At 44.6% G+C, this 11,943-nt stretch overlaps 1 long non-coding RNA gene across 4 annotated transcripts; it reads left to right on the plus strand.

Annotated features, from left to right (window-relative positions):
- The first annotated feature begins 7,834 nt into the window (after nucleotides 1-7,834).
- On the plus strand, nucleotides 7,835-11,662 carry LOC119306721. Of its 4 annotated transcripts, none has more exons than XR_005149013.1 (11): nucleotides 7,835-7,956; nucleotides 8,051-8,275; nucleotides 8,460-8,724; nucleotides 8,810-8,974; nucleotides 9,105-9,207; nucleotides 9,374-9,473; nucleotides 10,135-10,242; nucleotides 10,349-10,523; nucleotides 10,806-10,998; nucleotides 11,097-11,195; nucleotides 11,288-11,662. It is a non-coding gene; the product is annotated as an uncharacterized LOC119306721 (long non-coding RNA). The 4 variants fall into 4 exon arrangements; XR_005149014.1 differs by having other exon boundaries at nucleotides 8,810-8,918; XR_005149011.1 differs by having other exon boundaries at nucleotides 8,810-9,207.
- The last annotated feature ends 281 nt before the right edge of the window (nucleotides 11,663-11,943 follow it).

Raw genomic sequence — 11,943 nt, forward strand, 5'->3', positions numbered from 1 at the left:
ATTACACAAAAGAAAATAAGTTCTCATACATCATACAGAAGGGAGTATCAGGCTCCTGCCATACATCTCTCCTACTGTTTTTTGGAACACAACTTGAATAAGACTAAGATGCAAGCATAAAGCTCGTCACATCCCCCCCATGGCAACCAGTCTTGTCGATCCCCAGTACTGCCGCCACGCCTCTGAGCTTCTTCCATGGTTGGGTCGGAGATCCCAGCAGGTCCAGAGGGGTGACTGGGCTAAGCAGGCAGTGCTTGATGCCACCGGGAGGACTCCTTGGAGGTGATGTGTATGGGTTCGTTTCGCCAGGCATTTTGTAGTCGTCCAGATTCAGTTTGAGGAGGGATTGATCAACCTCCCCTGCAGATGGTGTTCCCCGTGGAATCACCCCACCAGAATTTGGAACGGTGATTCCAAGATCAAGGAAATATGGTGTGATATCTTGTCCCATAGAGGCACCATTTCCTCTTTGAGCAAGATCGCCCATCTCCTCAATGATCCCAACACTTTCCTCCAAATCTGTTTCAAGTCAATCCACACAGCGTTATTAAACACATGAGCATTTCTATTTTTCCACAAAGACCAAAGAATGCATGCACATACTGAATTTAACACTGTGTGTTTTTTGTTGGCAGGCCAAAACCTGGCAACAGAGAGGTAATCTGAACCCAGGTCGAGAGAAAATAGATCTGAGACCTGTTTCCAAATACTTTTGGCTACTACACATCCGAAGAAAAGATGGTCAATGGTTTCATTATCAGTACAGTAGACACATTCAGGGGGTTTCTCAATACCTCTTTTGGCTAAGTTATCCTTAGTCATCAGTTTATTATGAGAAAGCAACCAGAGAAAGACCTGTACTCTAGGTGGAACTTTGATGGACCCAACTGCAGGAATATAAACTGGCTGCACCCCTCTAAAATTAACTATACTATACAGGGATCCCGTGGTGTATTCACCTTTAGCCTCGTATTGCCAAACCAGGGAGTCATCACATTCCTGGTATTGAGTGTTTTCCATAATCTGCTCTATGCAGTACCATTGCTCCATCATGTGTGTAGTGAAAAATCCTCCTAAAAGTTAGCTTAATTTCATTGTTGTCCCACACCTCAGCTAGAGAGACAAAATGTTGATGACAGATGGAGTAGAGTGGCCAGAATTGAACTGATAGTGGGGAGGTTCCAAACCAGATATCTGCCCAAAATCGTATCTTCTTACCATCTCCTACCACCCATCTATATACAAGTTTCAGTGCTTTGGCTGCCCACATGACCCCCTGCCAGAATCTAGAGGGGTTTTGTGGTTTGCAAGCAAAGATATTTGGAGAATCATTTAAGTATTTTCTATCTATAATATCTTTCTAGAGTTTTCCTTCATCCTTGATGTATCTCTTTACCCAGCCCCCTAGTAGGCAGAGGTTTACATCTCTGATGTTAGGAACCCCTAGACCTCCATGCTGTTTACTCATGCAAACCAAGTGCCAGTTAGCTAGGTGAATCTTCCTGTTTCCGTCAAAATCATTCCACAGGCAATTTTCCATTTGGCTATTTATATATCTAGTGCCCATTTGGGGAATTTGAAGAAAGAAAGGAGATATACAGGAATACTAGCAAGGCAAGTTTTAATAAGGATCAGCCTAGCTGAATAGGATAGGAGCTTGCCTCTCCATCCAGCAATTCTCTTGAGGATCTTATCTATTAGAGGTTGTAAGTCCTCTCTTCTAAACTTATCATAGTGCAAAGGGATCCCAAGGTATTTTATGGGGAAATCCCCAACCTTGCATCCCATGATATCAGCAATGATCTTAGTTTCCTCAGGAGATATATCTATGGGAATTATCTCACTTTTAGCATAGTTGATTTTCATACCTGAGACTTTTTCAAAGCAGGTTAAGATCATTTTTAGGTTAGAGGCTTCATGCTCATCACTATCCATGAAGAGGATGGTGTCATCTGCATATTGCAGGCAAATGACACCATTAGGGATAAGGTCAGAACACAATCCCCTAATCATAGCCTGAGAGTCTGCTTTAGAAAGCATTCTACTAAGCACATCTACCACTAAATTAAAAAGGAGGGTTGATATTGGGTCCCCCTGTCTCAGCCCTTTTTCTATGATGAAAGAGTGTCCCTCTACACCATTAATTTTCACCCGAACCGAACCCATATGAGTAATCTGCTTAATCCAGGAGATCCATAAAGGACCAAAATTTCTTTTCTCTAAGATTTCCAAAAGGAAATCCAGGTTTACATTGTCAAAAGCTTTCTCATAGTCTAGTTTCAAAACTAGACCTGGATTACCTGACTTGTATGTAGAGTGCAATACCTCATGAGCAGTCACCACACTTTCTAGGATATACCTGCCCTTGATAAATGCAGTTTGGTTACTAGAAGTGAGAGTACCCATCAATTGAGCTAATCTATTGGTGAGGACTTTAGTAAAAACTTTGAAGATACAATTTATGAGACTGATAGGTCTGAACTTTTTCATACTAGTTGCTTCTTTCTCTTTAGGGATGAGAGTTAGCATAACAAAGTTTAGTCTATAGATATCTAGTTTCCCTTTGTGGAAATCATCAAACATTGCCATTATATCATGCTTAATGATTTCCCAAAAGTTTTGAAGGAATAGGAAAGAGAGTCCATCTGGACCAGGGGCTCCATCAGAGTATGATCCAAAAATGGCATCTTTCACCTCTTCCTCAGAGAAAGGCTTTTGTAGAGCTTGGTTATCTAAATCTTTCACCTTCTGATATGGGGTGAAGAAATCATTGCTAATCCTAAAACCACCTCTACTTTCTCCCCTAAATAGATCTTTGTAATAGTTGGTGGCAATTTCCAACATCTCCTTGATATCATTGGTGGTACCATTTTTGCCCTCCAATGCATTAGTCAAGGTCTTTCTTCTGCTCTGATTAGCTACATCTTGGAAATATTTTGTATTTCTATCTCCCTCAAGGATCTCTATCCCTGTCTCTCTGTCTAGCTTTCACCTCTTCCACAATCCAGAGGTTGTGCAATTCAGAGAGTAGGTTTTTCATCCTCAACCTATCTAATTTAGACAGAGGGGTAGTCTCTGACTTAACATCCAGAGCATTATATTCCTCTGTCAGTTTGATCTTGAGCTTTCTAATCTCAGAATCAACATTTCTACTCCAACCTTTACTCCATTCATATATCACTCCATGAAGAATTAATCGGTAGAAAAGTAAAGTGTTTTATAACAGCAAAAAAATACTCGTCAATGCAGCCCGTTGCAACGCACGGGCGTTCTACTAGTGAATATAAGAGGCGGCTTATGAAAAAAGTTGGGGAGAGGCGGCTTATTTTTTAAGCTGCCCAAAAGAACTGGCCCTAAATGCACCGCATAAACGTACCCAGACCTATTACCACCGTATGATTAGTCCACTAAACTTAATCTAATGGCTAGACCTAACCTAATTTTTTCCTGGGTGCACTTAGTAATTTACGTTGACTGACCGTGCTTCACCTCTCCATGCCCACGCCCACGCCCACACGTCCCTAAGGGCATCTCCAGCCGCGCCCCCAACAGCCCCCCCCCCTAGGCCACTAACGGCCCAGTCGCGCCCCCAGGATGCCGAAAATCGCCGGTCCGGACCTTTTTTCTGCCCGGCGGTCACAGGCCGAACCCGGCGCGCTGGGGAGCCGTTGGGGGCTCCGGCGCTAGGGAAAACCACGCCTGGCCCACATCGACATGGGAAAAGTCAAGGTTTTCTTCCCCCGACTCACCTCGCACTCCCCGCGCCCTCGGCCACCACTAGCTATATCCCGGCGACGGTCACCGGCCTACTCCGCTAGATAGCCATTCTCCGCCGGAAAATAGCAGCGCTTCGCCGCGGCAGCCCCTCCCGCAGCAGCTGGTCGTTTCCGGTCGCGGAGGCGCAGTTTAACAGCGGGTACACGCCCACCGAGCGCAAGGTGTTCGGCGTTTTGACTGTCTCGGCGATGGACTCGGATGAGGAGGAAGAGCTCGCCGATCTGCTGGAGGAGGAAGCCGTGGCCGACGTCCAGGAAGAAGAGCATCTGATGGTGCTCGCCGCCCTCGCCCAGCTGCTGGCAATCGATGAAAAGTCGTGTCGAGGTGGCTCGGCGCCGGGGCGGGTGAAAGCAAAGATGCCCTAACCCCTGCAATCACGCAAGCAAAAAAAGGAAACTTCCAGCCATCCAAAAACACTGAAACAACCCAGGCATAAAGGAGTCTTCGATCTTGACCGCCGCAGCGATGCATTTGTCCAGCGGGGCCGGCGGGGGCGGGGGTGGAGCGACGCTCTCGGAGATGTACCTGAGCGCGCCGCAGCTGCTGCTCTTGGCCCGTGACGGCACGGCCATTGTCGATCGGCGACGTCGGTGCTACGGTTATCCCTAAACGTTCGACGGCAGCGACTAATGGCTGGCGACGAAGGCAGGCAACGGCGGCGAGCTCGGGCCGGCGGGGCCGTGCGTCGCCTGCGGCATCCCTGGTATGTCGAGGCGGTTCAGTGGAGCTCGCGCTCTGCGGCCATGGCATGGCAACGACCACAGCGAGGCCCGAGGCCTGGGTGTGCCTCGCGCGATGCGGCGGGCAGCAGTTGGAACATTGTGGCGACGGCGGAACACGTCTATATGTGTTACCGCGAGGCCGTGGCTCGGCGCCCGCATGGAAGAGGTGCCCGGCAGCACGCTCGACCAGAGACCGATGACCGCGTACGAAACTCCAGTTTCTACCTCTCTTAAACTTTGTGTAAGATTCAAGCCACTGTTCTTTCGTATGGTGATGATGTTGCTAATTTTCTGCATGTTCCTGTGGGCTGTGGCACCACCAGGTGTTTAGTTGGCTGAACCGGAAGATGCATTCCAATGTTGAGTATTGCACTATCTGAGTTACAGTAGTCTTGCAATTTTTAGTTTGGTTCGGTAGCTGAGCACGGTTGAATGGATACATTAGAGTATATATAAACTAGATGATACCCCGCGCGTTGCTGCGGGAATTTATAAAACTGCATATGAATAAAATTTGTAATGAGAAATAGTGTATGAGAACCTTTAATGGAATTTGCATTACTAAATTAACGTTTTCAACCTTTATGGAATGATATGATTAGCCAGATTCCTAAGAAAATTCAAGACAATTTGTGTACGACCATAGTATCTCTCCACATTTCCTTAATTGGAATGCATCGCTAACACGGAATAAAGTAATTTGATAGTCTACTAGAAGTGCATCAGAGTAAGAAAAACAAAGAAATTTCATCTTCATGCGTGAGTCTTCAGATGTAATGCACCCAAATGGGTATTAGGTTGCAACATGTCCACCATGATACATTTTTGAGAGAATAACCAACGGTGTATACAAAATGGCATAGGTCCTGAGTAGGACAACATATAAATTCCATTTTGTCACACCTTTTTCAATAGGCTGCTAGCCATAGAACAATTAAACCAAATGATGATCAAAAGGGGTCATATTTGATACTCTCAGCAAGGACAATCGTTTTAGCCTATGAGTGTCATTAAACGAGAACAATCATGCAGTGATACGGTAACCACATATTAAGAGATGCTACGGGTTTGAAGACATAATATCCTAAGTGCTTAGCCTTACAGAAGATTATTTGATTGTAGTTATACATGCACATGCTTAAAACTGAACATCAGTTACTATTCCAGCATCTATGTCCAAACAAAAAAAACATCAGATAATCAGAGCTCCTTGCATCATTCTTTTGGATGCAATGTATGTGCCTCTGAATGCCTATCAACGATCAAACAAAACATTCGGTTTTGAACACCTGCAATAGAAGAACGACAATGTGAGCCACATGCATAACGGTACCACTCGAGTATTAGATTGATTCCATGTCACTGAAATAATAGTGGCAGGAAAGAACATACTGATGATGAACTACAGTACGTCATATGCTCTGATTCTAGAAATCAATCAAAGGAAGCAATAAAAGTATCAATATGATTCATACTAATATGCATCTGAGAGAGATGCAGACTATAGTTGCACATAGTACATGGTAAGTTTCATCTGTTTATTCCTTGAAGAACAATAGAAAACGAAAATGATTTTTTTTCACCATCTACTGCTTCTAATCAAAACCAACCAGATCGGGGAGACGGACACGATCCATCGTATTTTGACACATGCTTGCCAGCAGTGCTTGAGTTAGAGATGATTATAGGTGAGAGAGAGATACCGGACTTGCTGACGTAGAGGAGGTGGCCGGAGATGGTACAAAGCTTTCTTCTAAAAATAAGGCTTCATAGTAGTTCCTATGACACACAAACAGATCTTCAAACTGAAGTGAACTCAATTTTTTTGCTCATATCTAAGGAGATAAATAGGAAGGAGAGCCCCACCTTTCGCGCAACAGATGAAGGAGGAGGACGCCGACGGTGGTACGTCTGGCCCACCTGGAGCTCTGGTCGACGCCGGGGTGCATGGCTTGGGGCAGCGAAGCCTAGCGGTGCTTGATTCATTGGCAATACGGTGCAGGGCTCGGTTCAAGTACGAAGATTACATGGGCTTGGGTCGGCAACAACGCGCGGGGCTCCGGCCGCGGCGACGACTCAAAAAGGATTGGTCGGCAGCGACACAGCGCCATCAACGCCACCATTGCTCCTAAAGGTGAGGTGTTTCAGTTCTGTTAGAGCATGGTTAATAGAAGAGCCTGCTGCTGGCTCTAAGAATGTGCCATGTCACTTATAGCTATTGTAAAAGTTAACTCACATAATAGGTTGGCTGTATGTTAGCTATTATATGGATTGTATCATTAATTGTTTGCATGTGAAGAAGCACAAGGCACTCACGTGATTGGAAGAGAGGTGGAAACGCCGGCCAAAAGCTCTCAAATCGGCTGCATGCGGGCGATTTATTCTAGTTTAGTGTGCTGCAGCCGGGTGCTAGCCGAAGCGCCCGCTTCATTCTCTCTCTCCCTTTCTCACTCCTCCACATAGGATTTTGCTTACATGAAACATCTTATAGCCTGCTGACGAGGACTTATTATACTTGCTCTTAATCTGCAATGGCTGGCTACATATATTTGAAGTGAATCCAGATGAAGGGGTTGATTTATTTTTGGGAGTGGAGCCGGACGCAGAAGACGAAGAGAAAGAGAAAATAAGGAGAAGACGGAATGCAAGGACAGTGGGATGGAGATGATAATGCAGCAATCGGAAATAAATGTTATGGGTGAGATTGGGAAGGCACGATACAATTCGGCCATAATTAACTGCATGCATGGGTTTAGGCGATACTAATTCACAGCAACGAATTAAGTGTAGACATGCATGCGCTTGGATGTACATCAATTGGTTGCATGCTCGCTTGGCACTAATTCTCGGCGTTGATGTGTGCCAGTTTCACTCGCACATCCCGGCTCTGTGGCCCGTGCCTGGCGAAACAGAGATAGGGAGAAATCGTTTTTATGTGTGGAATCTATTTATGACGTGGACAAATTGCAACTACGTGATGCATCGCTGATGTGGACAGTGTGCATGCTGAAAGAATAGGGAGTAGTGGGGAGAGAACGGCGATGGTATGGACGAGCTCGCGCGATCCTGCTAAGTGGACAAACAGTTGGATGACGCGTCACGAGCTGTATTCAATGCAATTGTATTGACTCACGGCGCGGGCACCGTGAAAAACAGTGATCTGCAAAGACGTGGCCGTGTAAGTAAACGGCTAGCTAACGGCTGGTGGTTGATCTGCTCCATTGGTACAGGTCGTACCCGCATGGCACAGGTCATCGCTGTCATTTCCGTCCGTCATGCAGACTCCGCCGGATAAGTGTGTGCCATAATGTGGGACCATACTGAACCGACCGACCCTGAAAAGTAAAAGCAATCTATCTACTTCATCCGGGCGCTGCCTAACCCCAGAAGCTCGTGGCTATGGCGATGGGAACCGCTGGAGACATGGAATCGAGTTCTTGTCTGATCCCGTCGACAGGTAAACGTAGCCCCCTCAACTTTCTGCTCCCTCTGGTAGATCATGTATGCAGGCCACCGTCTTATTCCTGCAGTACTGCTCCTTTTTTGCATAGATTTCCCCTCCCGGATCTCGCCGGGGAAGAGCCGTTTGCAGCGGACGAGGCAAACAAAGATCTTATATGTGCACCTCCTGAGTCCAGCATTGGCGGTGCCGGAGACGCCGCACTAACCGTACACCTAGATCTGAAGAGCACTTGTGATGGGAATGCCATCTCAGTTCCAAGCTCCGAGCAATCTACAGGCAAAGACAAACCTGAAGCCCCTGCCTGGACAAACAGGTATACCACTCTGTCATTGTGTTTGTGGATATACCATAGCTTCAACTCGTGGCATATCTCCAACACAGGTTATGCTTCTCATGGTTTACTACCTGAATGCATACTGCCTGTAAATGTTAATGCTACGTATTTTATCAACATACTGAAGCATGTTCCTGAATTTACATACGTATGGATAATGCAGAATCCGTGTGGGGCGCGCACCTAATGAACGCCCCCCATGTGCTGCCAGAATGAGTGCCTTGGAAATGACATTGCGAAGATATGCAGAAAAGAAAACTGACACAGTCATAGTTCCTGTAGTGGGTAGCAACTTTGATTCACTTGGAGAAGCTTATGACTACTACAATCTCTACTCCTGGGATATTGGATTTGGAGTATGATATGGAAAGAGCAGGCTAAATGTCGAAAGAACAAAATGCATGCAGGACATAGTTTGTGGCTGCTCAGTAAGTACTCATTTCGCTTCAATGATTAGTTAGCTATATGATCTGCCGAAGATGACACAGTGGTACTTTTTTGTGTTGGATGCAGGGGATCCCGAAGAAGAGTAACATACGAACATGTCGATGCAGATGCCCCGCAATGATACGGTTGCTCCGATCGAACGACAATGGCTGGTATATAAACGAATACAGACCGGGTAACAATCATGCACTCACTGATATGCTCTGGGAGAAAAAATACCTTCATAATCTGGTAGAATTTTATTTCCAACCAATACTTGTGATTTGTGTATCTGGCTCGCAACCTGTCCATGTTCCGAAATTGCCAAGATGGGCCAACAATAACAATTGATTCAAACTAAAAATGTTGACTGACTACACAGTTGCCGGAGAGATGAATGTTTCTACTAGCACAAGGTTGCTACCAAAATCAAGGTGCCGCTATGGTCGGAGCTGCTTCAATTCATGCAGTGACGCCCACCGAAGGTACATTCTCACAATTTCCCTGACGACTTAGATGTCTTCCATCCGCTTGCACCTCACTGATAACTGTCTAAAATCCAGTTTGATATGCTCCATGAGTCTTTTGCATAAATACTTAGCAAGTTGCCAGTATTATCTATACTTCTTAACTGTACACACAACTCTGCAGGTGGCGCACAGCCAAACATTTGTACTAACGGACCTCCGCCAGCAAATGAACATGCCACTGCTGTTGTAGCCGTTTCTATTCACAGAAAACCCAAACGGAGGTACATTTCATCATCTTCTCACCCTTTTTTTCCAAAATGTTGACTTGCATATCAGTTTTTTCACGACATGTGTGTGCACACAACCATATAACGAAGACTGCCATGCATTTGTCTGGTAAATCCAAATAACCCAATTGATTCCATTCATTCAAATGAACACACTGTCCACCCAATATAAACTTTCACCCTATGCATCAGACTTGCAAAAATGCCTTCAAGACAGAAATTATATTTGCAACAACTTTTCTAATGCTTTGTCCAATGGATCTTCACTTGTAAACAGCTCTGACCAGCGCCTGGAATCAATCTGAATGCGAATGCATTAATGAAACCTGGCTTGCTTCTGACTATGAAATCTGGGAAAACCAAAATGTTGCATGTAATTACAGCTAAGTATATTGCCGCCCACTCACAATCCTGTCTTGGAACAGCTAATATATTTTGGTACTTGAAAATTGATTTCAACTTCCACCCTCGACAAAAAAAAGAAGTAGAACACAACTGCGGGATATGCGTGCGCGTAGATTCCAAAAAAAAAAAAAAAATGAACTACTCCCTCTGTAAACTAATATAAGAGTGTTTAGAACACTAAAATAGTGATCTAAACGCTCTTATATTAGTTTACGGAGGGAGTAATATCCATGCCATTTCCTGTTTCTAGGTGCTGCTGCTACAAGCACGCTGCTTTCTCCGTACACATGCATACCAAGAACTGAAGAGGCTGCTGCTGCAGCTGCGTGTGCTATTGTTGCAGAAGCAACCGCGGGTGGTACGTTCAATCAACTACTCATATTTTTATGGACTACCATGTATAAATCTCTTATCCCGCATCAATCAAGACACCACTGGTGAAAAATTATTGCCATCTTTTGCAGCTGGTCCTAGCACGTGGCAGAACAAGCAAAACATGTGTAAACCATCAGCACCAAAGACAGAGCCAGACATTGTGATCGCAAGATTTGTGAAGATACTGATAGATGAACCTTCTCCTTCGCATGTAGACAGCTGCTACAACAGGATGATAAACTCCAGCCCAACTGAACTTGACAGGTGTTGCACTGATCCTTCCCATAGCATCATAAAGAAGCTTCAGCAAAATGTATAACAATAATATCTGAACTCCTGAGCATACCTCATGCTTGAATGTTGTGACCACACATCAAACTTGAATTTTCTAACCACATTTCCCAGTCCGCTTCATAATTCTCTTTTTTTGCTGGGGGTTTTGCATATGCCTCATGCCTCATGCTTGTGACATAAGTCTGAAACTTGTCAATACACAGAAAAGTTAGCAATATGAACATGACTAAAACTTCTGTATGTGAGAAACAGGAAATGGTTTTCAATAAGCGAGCCTTATCACCTGGAAATGACCGGACATGCTGTCACAAAGAACTATGGACCAGGGCAATCACTGAAAAACAACGGCATGTCAGCTGCTCTTCTGAGCCTCGATGCAAAGGATGGCATGATATACTGAAACAGAACTCCTCGCTGGAGGAAAATAATAGACCCCTATTTTGCGGTGAGTCTCGTAAAATCATTTTCCCTATAATCCATTAAAAAAATGACTTTCATTTCTCATCAAAATGTTGATGCTGTGTTCAACTTTTGCTTCTCCAGGATGAATTCACATACGAGCCCGAGCATCCTAACATAGACCGATTCTTCTGCATGTTCAATGCAAGCAAACTCCCCTACAACCTGGAAGAATGCAAAAAGGTAAAGCACCACAAGCATAGCGCTCACGACATGATAAATGCTGCGAAAAATAAAACATCAAAATGCTTACAATTTTCGTTGCTGCTTTCAAGGTTTTGGATCCCAAGTGGACATTTTTTCTTGAGGGGCACCGGAATTTGCGGTTACCATGGTAACGCGAAATACCGGAAAAAATTCGGAAGGAATTTGAAATTAAATTTTGAATTCAATTTTTTTTCAGGTCAATATAGATAGGTGTTTAACTTCAAAAGATATCACCTACTTGCTCCTGGCGTAGTGGCTGTTTAAGCCGAACTGCACCTTGCTAAAAGGTCGCGAGTTCGACACCTGTCATTCCAAGTATTTTGAAACAAGGGAATAGCTAAATATTTGTGTACTTTGCACTAATATTGATTGGCCCTTGCGCCATGTAATCGACTAGTATGCTACCATGTAATCAACTGCTATGTTATCGTCTGAATGACTTTTCGGTAGCCTCAATTTCGTAACTAAGTAGCTGATGCTCCCATGGTGAACCCATTCCCCGTTTTGTTCTTATGTTTTCCAAATTGGAGTATTTCAGAATACAAAGTGGCAAAAATAAAACACACATTACCAAGCTGATGCTTCTACACTGCCTGCTAACCACCCCCGCATAATATCCGCCTCCAGACACTTGGGAAACAAATGATGCAATAAAAAAAAATACTGTATCGCGCGCACCCATTGTATCAACCTTTGAGTTCTTGTCAAAACCATTGAATATTTA

The sequence above is a fragment of the Triticum dicoccoides genome, chromosome 5B, assembly GCF_002162155.2.
Source record: "Triticum dicoccoides isolate Atlit2015 ecotype Zavitan chromosome 5B, WEW_v2.0, whole genome shotgun sequence".
Classification (NCBI taxonomy): domain Eukaryota; kingdom Viridiplantae; phylum Streptophyta; class Magnoliopsida; order Poales; family Poaceae; genus Triticum; species Triticum dicoccoides.